General features: G+C 42.0%; 1 protein-coding gene across 2 annotated transcripts in view; it reads left to right on the top strand.

Annotated features, from left to right (window-relative positions):
• The window catches only part of GFRA1 (GDNF family receptor alpha 1), a 239,666-nt gene that overhangs the window by 147,069 nt on the left and 79,590 nt on the right, over positions 1–13,007 (top strand). The gene's annotated exons all lie outside the window — the stretch shown is intronic.

The following is a 13,007-nucleotide window of genomic DNA, read 5'->3' as shown; positions in this document are numbered from 1 at the left end:
TCTTATGTGAAATCCTTGATGGGCTCGTAGAATGCTCTTGGAGAGGGAGCTACTTTCAGTAAAACTATTAGGTCTTAAATTTAACCCTGAAGATCGTCTGTCCTATGCAAATAGTTAAAACAAAAACTGGGAAAGCTTTATTCCCCGACTGGGCTTCCATTTTGTTTTAAGAACTTCTCAGAGGGCACACGATGGTCCTGGGAATGCCAGCTTTCTTATTGAGTCAGAGAAATCCCCATTTCTACCTTAGGACCTACAGTTCTACCATATTTTTCTTTATATTTATTTTTATTTCTTTAGCTGTTCCTGGTCTTAGTTGCTGTGGCACATGGGATCTTTTAGTAGCAGCACACGTGATGTACTTTGCTGACCAGGGATTGAACCTGGGCCTCTGGCATGGGAGCTCAGAGTCTTAGCCACTGGACCTCCTTGGAAGTCCCCTCTACCAAATTTTCTACTTTAGGAACTTTCCTAACTCTCTTGGGTCAATTTTATTAGCTAATACCACAGGGAGGAAACTATTTAGTCCTTCCCAGTAAGGGAGGCAACTCTAGACACATCACGGGAAATTATCAGGGGTTGTTCATTATTCATTTTTTTAAGGCCAGCTGTGTGTTTGGCAATATTGTGGTGTGTGCTTAGTCGCTCAGTCATGTCTGACTCTTGCAACCTCATGGATTGTAGCCCGCCTGGCTCCCCTGTCCATGGGATTCTCCAGGCAAGAATACTGGAGTGGGTAACTGTTCCCTTCTCCAGGCGATCCTCCCAACCCGGGAATCGAACTCTGGTCTCCCTCACTGTGGGCAGGTTCTTTACCATCTGAGCTACCAGAAGGCTAAATCACAGACCTAAAAGGTCTGGCTTTGTGTGGTTGGTTCTTCCTGTGTCTTGAAACAAGATTTTCTGCAACACAGAGCTTCTTCCATGAATGCAGGGGTGTTTGGGGCCCAGACCTTCCTCATATAAAGCAGAAATTCACAGCTGCTTTTCTTCTCTCTGTCCCTTTCCTACCGAAGAGCAGCGTGGCTGGCCACTCTGCAGTTGGCCTTTCTCACTTCTGTTGTCCCTGAATGCCCTAGCAAAAGGGTGACCCTGTACCTCTGGCGTGTCCACGGGTGCTGAGGACAGCATTAGCAGCTGGCCTGTACCCTGGCACTTACGCTGAATGTCATTCCGATCTCTCCAGGCATAAAGTTGATGGAATCATCCTGACCCCAGCACTCACATCCAGCTTCGGCCCAGGGTTAAATGTAACCATTTGAGTGGCCATTTCTTGAAAAAAAAAAAAAAAAACTAGCTAATACGCAAAACTGGATCTCTTATCAAAAAAGGCACATTTTGACGCTTGAAGAAGTTTTAGGGTAGAACACATGCATTTTGCCTAAACTGTACCTTTTTTTCTGGGGCGGGGGCTTCCCTGGTGGCTCATATGGTAAAGAGTCTGCCTGCATTGTGGGAGATCTGGGCTCAATCCCTAGGTCAGGAAGATACCTGGAGAAGGGAAAGGGTACCCACTCCCAGGTGGTGCTAGTGGTGAAGAACCTGCCTGCCAATGCAGGAGACACTAGAGACGTGGATTTGATCCCCTGGTAGAGGGAATGACGACCCCCTCCAATATTCTTGCTTAGAGAATCCCATGGACCCAGGAGCCTGGTGGGCTACAGTCCACAGGGTTGCAAAGAGTTGGACATGACTGAAGTGACTTAGCACACACACAGTACCTGTTTTGATGAAGTGCATGTTGCTGTTTAGTTGCTAAGTTAGGTCCAACTTGCAAAAGAGTTGGACATCACTTGGCAGCGTCATGGACTGTAGCCTGCCAGGCTCCTCTGTCCATGGCATTTCCCAGGCAGGAATACTGGAGTGGGTTGCCATTTCCTTCTCCAGGGGATCTTCCTGACCCAGGAATCGAACCCATGACTCCTACATTGGCAGGTGGATTTTTTTTTTTTTTTTTTTTACCACTGAGCCACCTGGGAAGCTCTCTAAAGTACATAGCTAAGTGGAAATATCAGGTTCTAGGAGCTGGGTTGCTCTCATTGAGCCCAGTGTTCTCCAGGGACAAACTGTATGTACATCAGAGATACAGCTGCTCTAAAGCTGATACGTCCCTGTGAGACAGTAAGGAAGGACACATTTTAGAAGCAGCCTGAGACTTCTGGGTTACCCACTGCCTCAACCTGTCTCAGCAGCCTCACAGCATCCCATGGATGGGAACCAGGTAGGAGAAGACCTCTGGGGAGGAGATGTGGCTTGGTGCCCACTGAACACCATGAGGAGATAGCTCTATTTACTCTGCCATTCCTGAAGGAGACAGAGCCGCAGATTAAGTTGCACAGACACAATGGAGGTCCTGGCTAAGGAATTTTAGTGTAAAAATTCCCGGGTTTTAAACTTAATCCTTGAGCTCACTGGTATAGTCATTCAAATGGGGATCTAAGGAAAGTTATGCTGGGGCTCAAAAGGGTAAATGTGTGAATGCTTTTGGAACCAATTTAAAGCTAGGAATGAAATGAGCAAGGACGCTTGCCAATACACCGTTAAAATAAAACTCGGAGGTTCTCTGAGGCACGTACATAGACGGACATACGTGCCCGTTCTGGTCCTGCTGTCTGCTTTCTCTGCAGCTCATGGGAGGTTGTGGGGGGTGGGGTGCGGGAGAGGCCTTGTCTTAGCCCACCTTAGAAGTATCTGGGCGGGGCATCCCTGATAAATCTAGTCTGGGCTTCATTATGAAGTTACACTAGAAGCATAGTCAAGGAGTGATCCTCTCCTCAACAGGGTCTTCACGGAGTGAGGCCTGAATGAGCCGCCCGCTGGAAGGTACCTCTTAGGGACTGCACTCCTGAGAGTGTGACTAGACCCAACCAGAAAGTTAAGTCTAGATTTCCTGGGAAAATAAATGGAGGTGCAGGCGGATAGTAAAAAGAAATGCTTACCTGACTGAAGACCAGGGACTTCCAAGTCTGACCATTGGTAGTACCTGGGAGCTTTGTAAAAATACAGATTCTCAGGAGGATAGCACAGGAAAAACTTAGGAATCTGTGTTTGGGGCTTTTTTCCCCCTTATTTCTTCAAGTTTGTTCTCCAGAGGATTCTGAGGGCCCTGAGGTTTGTCACTGCTTGAAGCAACCAACTTTTCAAACACTTAAAACCTGTTGGCAAAAAAGAGAGAAGGTGTGCTAATTTTCATTGAAACAGGTCACCTAAGAATCGTCAACCAAACAAAATTTTATTAACCCGACTTGATATGAAACACCTTCTTGAATAAAGCAAAAACATCATTTAAAATATATATATATACATAATGATGAGCTTCCCTGGTGGATCAGCAGTAAAGAATCCGCCCACAATGTAGGAGCCACAGGAGACATGGGTTCGATTCCTGGGTCAGAAAGATCCCCTGCAGAAGGAAATAGCCACCCACTCCAGTGGGGAATTCCATGGACAGAGGAACCTGGCAGGCTACAATAGGGTCACAAAGGGTTGGGCACAAATGAAGCAACTTAGTATGCATGCATACATATAGATAAAATCCAGATTCACAAATTTCATTAAGATGGATGTCCCTTCTCCCCATCATTTTCTGGAATGTGGTTACACTAAGTATAAACATTTCTGCCCAGCTAGTGGCTTTCTGTCCCTGAAACCAGCCTCAGCATCTGGCTACTATCTTTTGAGAAAGCACACCCTGAAAATACAAAGCCCTGCCATTATTATTCATGCGGCTTTTGTTTATCTTCCCCAAAGAAACAATTGAGCTGTAGCAGATGAGTGATGGTTACCGGGCTGTGGCGGAGGTAAAAGCCACTGCAGGTGGAGCGGCTTAATGGGGTATTAATTGGGAAGCAGGTGAAGGCAAATAGGTAGCACAGCAGGTATGTAAATAGGCTCGTGGGAAGAAAGGCATTGGATTTTATGCTCTTTAACTAAAAATAAAGACCTGATATTTAGCTTATCTTTGCTGAAATCCTGCACCGTGAGGGCCCTGACAACTGCCAACATCATCAATGATTCATTATTATCTCAGCATCATCCAGGGGACTTAATAGGATCTTCAACCTCTTCATTTTTCATTGTTTCGGCTGATTCTTTGGCTTTAGAATGCATACTTTTCTTCTCCGTTTATGTATCAGAGGTCAGAAAAACTGTTATAGATTGTATAGTGATGATGACATTTAAGCCTCTAGCCTGCCTTCTGGTAGCATCCTTTTGCTCTGTCTCAGTAGAGAAATGCAGCACATCGGTATGAGTATGGATAGTAAAGGTACCAAGAGCACGTACATCCAAATGCAGCTTGTCCTTCCGATAGTCACCTTGAGGAAAAACACTTATTCCAGGGCTCTCATTGGCTCAAAACCTGTTCAGGAAAACCGCTTCAATGGTTACTTTCATGACCAATTTGTAAGTGCCCCCATATGAAAACATCCTTACATATATTTATCACTTATTTTCTTCCCCTAAACATTACCCAGCATCATCACCTATTTCATGACCACACTTAGTGCTGTATGACATTTGGCTTTTAAAATCCATCCCTGATGCAGAGGTTCGCTGCTTCTCAGAATATTCCAGAGAACACGCCTCAGGCTTCTAGGAAAGAGTTCCATGAAATGTCCAGAGTGTTGGCAGCCTCTTTGGGATAAGTGTCCAGCTTCTCAGAGCAAAGACTTTCCATGGCACACACTTAGAAATTTCTAAATTTGGGCACTCTAGTTTGAAAGTTCAGGCCCATTATATTTTATAGTAACTTAGGAAATGGCAACCCACTCCAGTGTTCTTGCCTGGAGAATCCCAGGGACGGCGGAGCCTGGTGGGCTGCCGTCTATGGGGTCGCACAGAGTCGGACATGACTGAAGCGACTTAGCAGCAGCAGCAGCAGCAGCAGAAAACTGTTAAACAAACCTTTCCATGTTTCCCTTCCCATTAGCTCCCTCTGGTATGTTGGTGGCAAAGTGATGGGAAACTTAGGTTCTTGGCTGCTTGGTTGGCCCACGTTTATTGTTTTCTCTGGGAAGAAGCAGCACTAGTTTTGAAGAAGTGTTTAGTACTTTACTGTTGAAACGGCCTGATATCAGTGAATATCAGGCTGAATATTAGTGGAGCCACAGTGTACACCCTGTAAAATGAATTAGGTTTACATTATCATGCAGATCTTTTCCTGTAGTTGAAGTATTCATTAATTTTACTGCTAAAGAGATGTTAGTAATTAAATACCTCTAATTAATGAAAATCAGAGAAAACCAAGGGCTGCTGTTTGTATCTTCAAAGATAGAGATGTCTGTAAATCTATCTCGTTGTGACTTTTGTCTGTAGGAGAACCACAAATCTGAGCTAGTTGGGATCAAGTGTTCTGGTCCAGAGAAAGTCATTTAAAGACCTTGCTTTTGGAAAATTATAAAGATGATCTGAGATTCAGGAAAAAAAAATACTCATAAATGAGAGTCAGTCCTACATGTAATAGCAAATTTCATGGTTGAAGATGCAACAGCGTTGAGGACAATTAATAGTTCTGAAGCAGTGGTTGAGTTCTGGGGTAGGCCCTCAAACACATAATTAGATTATTAAAAATGGCCTGTCTTAGGCTGACTATTACTAAATTGAAATCCAATTATGGCTTTATGATTTTGCTGAAAAATATTTAGCTGTTTTATTTGAATCCTTGTAAGAGATCATTTCCTCTTTGCATCAGCGTTTGCACATGTCATAATATATTTTCCAAACAAATCTGACCTCAATTATCTTGGAATCTATCGTACATTAGATAAAATATATTTTAATGAGTGTTTTTATGTCTAATATCATACTTGTGCCTCTCCACACTTGAGGAATTAAAAGATGGCAGTAGAAGACTTTGCAAGTATCTTTTTAATGAGAGGCATGCATATTTTAGAAATAACTAAATTGTACCATCTTAATACACGGAAAGGCATTATGCTCAAATATGTGCCTGAGTGTGCTGCAGCACAGACTTGGTTCAATTCTCAGTAATTGGCATTGGAACTGTAATAAAGCAGTTGTTTGCAAAGAGATGGGCTTGGAATTTTCATGCACTCCTGCAGTGTGGATTTAAATGCTAAGTTAAATATTTATGAACCCGAGATTTTTATAATTGATCATTGTATGATTTATACACAGTAATTATAATTAGGTTTTAAAAAGAGATTTTAAAAAGCCAGTTTCCTGGTAGCCAAAGCCATTAAATAACGCTAAGCTGCCAAAACAAAAATTAGATGGGAACCCAGCCATCAAGTTCCGAGTGCCTGTCCCCAGGTCCCATGTACAATGAGGCACTGCACCTCACCAGGCACCTCACCTGGGCACCAGCTCCTATATCACCTGCTATCATTTTTCATGCCTTTGTTTCAAAGCTAGTTGAACATAAACAAGTAGAAAACTTCAGAGATCCAATGTGTAACAAAAGGAAAAGGTGGAAGAGGTTGGAAAGGTTAATTAAAAATGTAATGATCCCATTTGCTGAGACAGCACTATTAATCATTTTGCAGCAGCAAGCATGTGACTTACTTACACACCACTTATAGGAGGCATCTAATTTTTTAAGATATGGATTGGATGGGGGGTGTGGGCCACAGTGTGTTCTTTATGGAAAGGGAAGTTCTAATGGGTGAACTTGGAGTGAGTGAGCATGGGGCGAGTGCCTGACTCGTGGTTAATACAGGGCACTGTCTTCACCAGGCAGAAGAATTATTTCCAAATTCACCGATATTCGGAATAATTCAGTCACTGTGAACCCTAGAGAGAAATCTTGGATATGACTTGAGGCTTAATGTAGTTGTGGAAGGTGTGAAAAAACAGGGCGAGGAGGAAATTCATCATTGTGTAATACAGTATGTCTGAAACGGTGTATGAATGACAAAATGGGCACCAAAGAGCCAACATTGCCTTTTAAATGTAATTTTTAGCACCCCAGCTGGAAAAGGCCAAGCTCTTGTTAGGATCAATTACAAGGGTCACAGCCTGTATGATCAGATTTGCCATCTGATCCACGTGGACAGCAGAAGACCAGACTGTCAATGTGAGCTTCCAGAAAAGCCTGTTCTACCCCTGTGAAGATCTTGGAGCTTTTTACATATTTTTTTATTTGCTGGGATAACACGTTAGAGGGAGCCTGTTAGGAGAAGAACAGTAGTTATGTCAACGTGGTAATTAATCAAGCCAGAAAGAAAGAGGAAACGGGTTGTGAATTCAATTCTGCAGCCTTAAAAAGAAGGGCAGAAAGATACCGGAAATTGGCAAGCATTTGTAAACAACAGTCTTTCACTGTATCTTGTGAACTTTCTGCTTAATAAAAATGCATCTTCATGCGAGCCATACAAATTTTAATATAGTTACTGTTCTATCCCGCCTCATAACCTATAGGATGATTTCTAGATCCTTGCATCTGTGTTTCATCCTGAATCATTTTGACTGGTTTGCTGGCCCTAGCCTTTGCCAATACTGGTGGTGTGTTCTAAGTGTAAATAATGAAGGGCTGCCAGGCACAGCGATAGCCTCTTTGATTTGGGACAGTGTGAGGATTGTACTTGGGATAAAGGCAGATCCTTGCACCAGAGGAATTTAGAATGTGAAAGCGTCTCCCAGTGCGTAATGCATCCTTAAAACCTCCACATCTCCCTGTACTGGAGGGACCCTTTACATTTGCTCCGTCTGAAGGTCGGGGTGGAAATCGTTGGTTCGTGTACTCTTTGGAGCAGCAAGCAGCTGAGAGGTCAAGAGCTGGCTTGGTTTTGGATTTCGTTTTTTACGTTTCATCCCTGATCAAGTTGTATCCTAAATACTTGATGTTATAATCAGAAAAGGCAATTTACATTATAAGCATCAAATCAAAAACCTTGAGGCTTCAAGGGACCTTAGGTATATCATCTTATAAATGGGGAAACTGAGGCCCACCCAGGAAAAGCACTCAGATAACTGGACCATGTTTCAACCCCCTGACTCTGAATTCATTGCTCCTTTAGCAACATATTTTTATTTCATGGTCTGGGAACTGGCCCTCCAGTTTCTGTGAAGGTTATACCTCCCAAGAAAACAGAAAACAAGTCGCATCAGATGTGATCACAGCCAGAAAAGCTTAGAATGATGACAGAGAAAGCAATATGTAACCTGCAAAGTAACAGCGTGGTGATGTGTAACTTTGAAATGAAAAGCTGGGTAAGGAGCTTCTCCATCACACAGTGCTGGAGGGAGTTCTTTAGCCCGCCAAACCCACACGCGCACGCCCTCCCCCAGAAGAAAGAATTTCTAGTAAACAGCCTTCATTCTGAGAATGCTTCCCATTCAGACAGCATCCCAGACATTCTACCGAGTTAAAGAATGAATAACAGCAGATGGAGGGGGAGATTAGAGTTGGAGGAGAAGGGGGGTAACAACATTTTAATGCTGAGCTCTAAAATGAGCTGTGGAGAGGATGGCACTCAGAGTTATGGTAAAGCTGTTCCGAAGCCCGCCCACACAGGCGAGAAGGTGCGCGTGCCCAGCGCGTAAACCAGGCGCGCACCCGCGCCGGCGCCCTCCCGTTGTGAGTGGACGGGGTGCTGGGTGCGACTCAGGGCCCTAAGTCCATGTCTCTGGCCACTTCTCCCTCTGCCCTCAAGTCTTTGAGGTCGCAGTGTTGTGCACTGGGGAGTGCATTTAATGCATACGGGGCATCGATCTTCCCACCAAGTAAAAACTCACTTCTAACCCACTTCTGTCCTGTGATTTCACCTCTGCATTTTGTGAACCTCACTGCAGCAGGGTATCTGAGAGAGAGCTGGCAGTGAATTTGTGAGGCCTCTTAAGAGGGAGGTGAAAGTTTTCGGTACTAAGGGTTGTTGTTTTCCATATTCTGTGCATGTGAGACTTTTCTTTTTTAAAAAAGAATAAGGTATATACGTGAATCAACTTTTTTCAGTGTTCTGTTTGAACATTTTCAAACAGTCAAGTGGAAAAAGTTTTACATCAAGCTGCCTTATAGAAGCTACCATTACATTTGAATGAAGTTGCTCTAAGTGTCCACCCACCCATCCTTCTGTGCATCTAGCAGTTCATCAAAGTTTTTAAAATGCAGATATCAATATGCTTCCCCTAAATGCTTCAGGATATTTACCATTAGCCAGTTTTTAATATTTATTTCTTTTTACTTTGACATAAAATTTCTGTATGTACAGACTTTGTGTCCCATTCTCTGAGTTTTGACCCAAAATAGAGAATATTACCGGTGCTCCAGAAAGTTCCTCTTGCCTTTTTCCAGTCAGCCCCCACCTCCATCCCCTAGAAGCAGCCACTCTTCACATTATTTTTCCATCATTAATTTTGCTTTTTCCAGAACTTCAAGTATATGTTGAGTTGGCTAAAAAGATGTTATGAAAAAAAAATCCAAATGAACATTTTGGCCAACCCAAAATTATTCAATGTGTACTTTTTCTGTAAAGCTTCCCCCGTCCCCCTTAGAACAGTGTTTCTGAGATTCATCCATGCCATTGTGTGTATAAATAGTTCATCTGTTCTTCTTTCTGAGTGCTATTCCATTATGTGGATAGACCACAGATTGTTAGGCGTCTTACTGATGAGCTGTTTCTGGTCTTTGGTTATTATCAATAAAGTGCTGTCATACTCTTGTCTAAATATTTTTATGGACATATAGCCTCATTTTCTTGGATGAATACCTCGAAGTGGAAATGCTGGGTTATAGGGTAGGTATATGTGTAATTTTATAAAAATCTTCCCCCAATTTTCCCAAGTGGATGGACAATTTTACTTTCCTGTTGGAATGTATGAGATTCCAGGAGCTCCACACCTTTGTAGACATTTGGAGTTGTCAGATTTAAATTTTAACCACCAACATAGTGGTTGTAATTTGCATTTCCCTGATAACTAATGATGTTTAACACTTTTTATGTGCTTACTGACCATTCATACAACTTCTTTTATGGAGAAAAACCCACTTTTCAATTGGGTTGTTTTTAATGTTGGGCTTCTCATGTTGCTCAGTGGTAAAGAATCACCCTGCCAATCGCCCCTGCAGAAGACATGGGCTGGATCCCTGTGTTGCAAAGATTACTTGGAGAAGGAAACGTCAACCCACTCCAGTATTATTTTCTGGGAAATCGCACCGACAGAGGAGTCTGGCAGGCTACAGTCCATGGGGTTACAAAGAGTTGGACATGACTTAGGGAATGAACATGCATGCAAAGATGTTTTAGATATTTGTCCTTTCTCAGATATATGTTTTGCAAATATTTTCTTCTAGTCAGTGATTTGTCTTGTTTTCCTCATTTCTTAAGAAATTAGGTGTCTTTTGATGAGTTTTTAACTTAGTGGAATCTAACTTACCAGTTTATTTAATGTTGTTTTTTGTACTCTTTTCTAAGAAATATTTGCCTGTAATCTTCTTTTTTTCCATTAGATTCTACTGTTTGGGTAATGCTGGCTTCATGTATCAATTTGGGAAGGGCTATTATGAGAATGTTTTGTGTGAATGAGAATTAGAAGCAAAAAGTCACTCATTTACCTGTAAGCTGGAAATCAGTTCGTGGCCTCTTGCCTATCTTAATATGCCAGGTTGTGCATTCTGGAATCTGTCTGAAATAATGATAAGGAGATGGTGCTCTAGCAGTGTTATTTATCATTGAAAACAGAATCAGCTCAAAGTGAGGCTGAAGCATGCCAGGTGCTAAATGGAGTGAACTATGAGCGATTGGTTTGGACATAAAATGATTCATCCTATTCCCACTTCATGCAAAACTTTTCTTTGGATTTAACATATAAATGTGATCAGACGATATTTGTCTCCGTCTGACTTATTGTACTCAGCATAATGTTCTCCAGGTTCACCTGTGTTGTTGCAAATCGCAGTATTTCCTTCCTTTTATGGCTGGATAGGGTTCCATTGAAAATATACACCACATTTTCGTTATCTGTTTGTTCCTTGATGAACACTTGACTATTGTAAATGATGCTTTAATGAACATGGAAGTGCAGATATTTCTTTGACAAAGTGATTTTGTTTCCTTTGGATATATACCCAGGAGTGGAATTGCTGGATCATATGATAGCTCGCAGTCATGTGAGAATGTTAGCTCTATTTTTAATTTTTTGAGCAACTTTTTTACTGTTTTCTGTGTTTTCTGCAGTGACTGTGCCAATTTACAGTCCCACCAACTGTGCACAAGGCTTCTCTTTTCTCCACCATCTCACCAGCACTTATTATCTCTTGTCTTTCTGACAAGTTCTCTTATCTCTTGATGACAGTTGTTCTAACAGGCCTGAGGTGATATCTCATTGTGGTTTGATTCATTTCCTTATCAATCAGCATCTTTTCATGGACTTGTTGGCCTTTCACATATCTTCTTTGGAAAAATGTCTCTTCAGGTCCTTTGCCCATTTTTTAACTTGGGATATTATTGTTGTTACTTTGGTGATTGAATCGTATAAGTTCTTTATATATTTTGGAAATTGACTCCATATCAGAACATGATTTGCAAGTATTTTCTCCCATTTAGTCAGTCACCTTTTCATTCTGTTGATGGTTTTCTTTGCTGTGCAAAAGCTTTCTAGTTTGGTATAATTCGTCTTGTTTATTTTTTGTTGTTATTGGTTGTGTCATACCCAAAAAATCACTGCCAAAACCCGTGTCAAAGAGCTTTTTTCCAGGCCAGTTTTTAAAAACTGTATTATATGGAGAACTGCCAGAGAGAAGTAAATTTCCTGGACCTTGTGTGTTAAGTTTAATTATTTTCATTATAATTTTATTTGAAGTTTATAAACATGAAACCATCAGCCCTTATCCTTTGCTTTTATACAAACTATAAAGACAACAAATACAAATTATACAATGGTAAAGACAACACACACAAATTAAGTGCTAACAAAACATTAAAAACTATGAAATGTGAGTTGATAACATAAATTTAATATGAGAAATGATATTGTCTGCTGAAAATAAATTGGTGCTTACAGTTGGATGTGATTCTCTGTTTCAACATGTACTGTTTTGAGTGTGACAGGCCTACATTACTGGGTGCCATATGATGACTTAATTTTTCTGTCATTTTTCTCCATTTGAATTTACATGAACTGTTTGTTCCTATCTCCCTGGCTACATCATGTAGGTATTAAGTCAACCTATGTGCCTGTATTCCTTTCATTTTAGCCAGAGATCATAAAGTACCATTAACACCAATGAAAATGAAAATCTAGGTGGTGAAATTGCATACCAATATTCACCTGATGCTGGGAAAGATTGAGGGCAGGAGGAGAAGGGGCGACAGAGGATGAAATGGTTAGGTGGCATCGCTGATTCAGTGGACATTCAGTTCATTTCGGTTCAGTCGCTCAGTCATGTCCAATTCTTTGCGACCCCATGAACCACAGCACGCAGCACCCAAACCCATGTCCATTGAGTCGGTGATGCCATCCAACCATCTCATCCTCTGTCTTCCTCTTCTCCTCCCGCCTTCAATCTTTCCCAGCATCAGAGTCTTTTCAAATGAGTCAGCTCTTCACATCAGGTGGCCAAAGTATTGGAGTTTCAGCTTCAACATCAGTCCTTCCAATGAACTCCCAGGACTGATCTCCTTTAGGATGGACTGGTTAGATCTCCTTGTAGTCCAAGGGACTCTCAAGAGTCTTCTCCAACACCACAGTTCAAAAGCATCAATTCTTTGGCACTAAGCCTTCTTTATAATCCAACTCTCACATCCACACATGACCACTGGAAAAACCATGAAAGTGAAAGTGAAGTTGCTCAGTCGTGTCTGACTCTTTGCGACCCCATGGACTGTAGCCTACCAGGCTCCTCTGTTCATGGGATTTTCCAGGCAATAGTACTGGAGTGGATTGCCATTTCCTTCTCCAGGGGATCTTCCCAACCCAGGGATCGAACCCGGGTCTCCCACGTTGTAGACAGACACTTTACCATCTGAACCACCAGAGAAGTCTTGACTAGACGGACCTTTGTGGCAAAGTAATGTCTCTGCTTTTTAGTATGCTGTCTAGGTTAGTTT

The sequence above is a fragment of the Moschus berezovskii genome, chromosome 12 (assembly GCF_049115385.1).
Source record: "Moschus berezovskii isolate FMDL1 chromosome 12, NW_MosBer_1.0, whole genome shotgun sequence".
NCBI lineage: Eukaryota > Metazoa > Chordata > Mammalia > Artiodactyla > Moschidae > Moschus > Moschus berezovskii.
The sequence above is the reverse complement of the archived record's forward strand: the minus strand, read 5'-3'. Positions and strand labels throughout refer to the sequence as shown.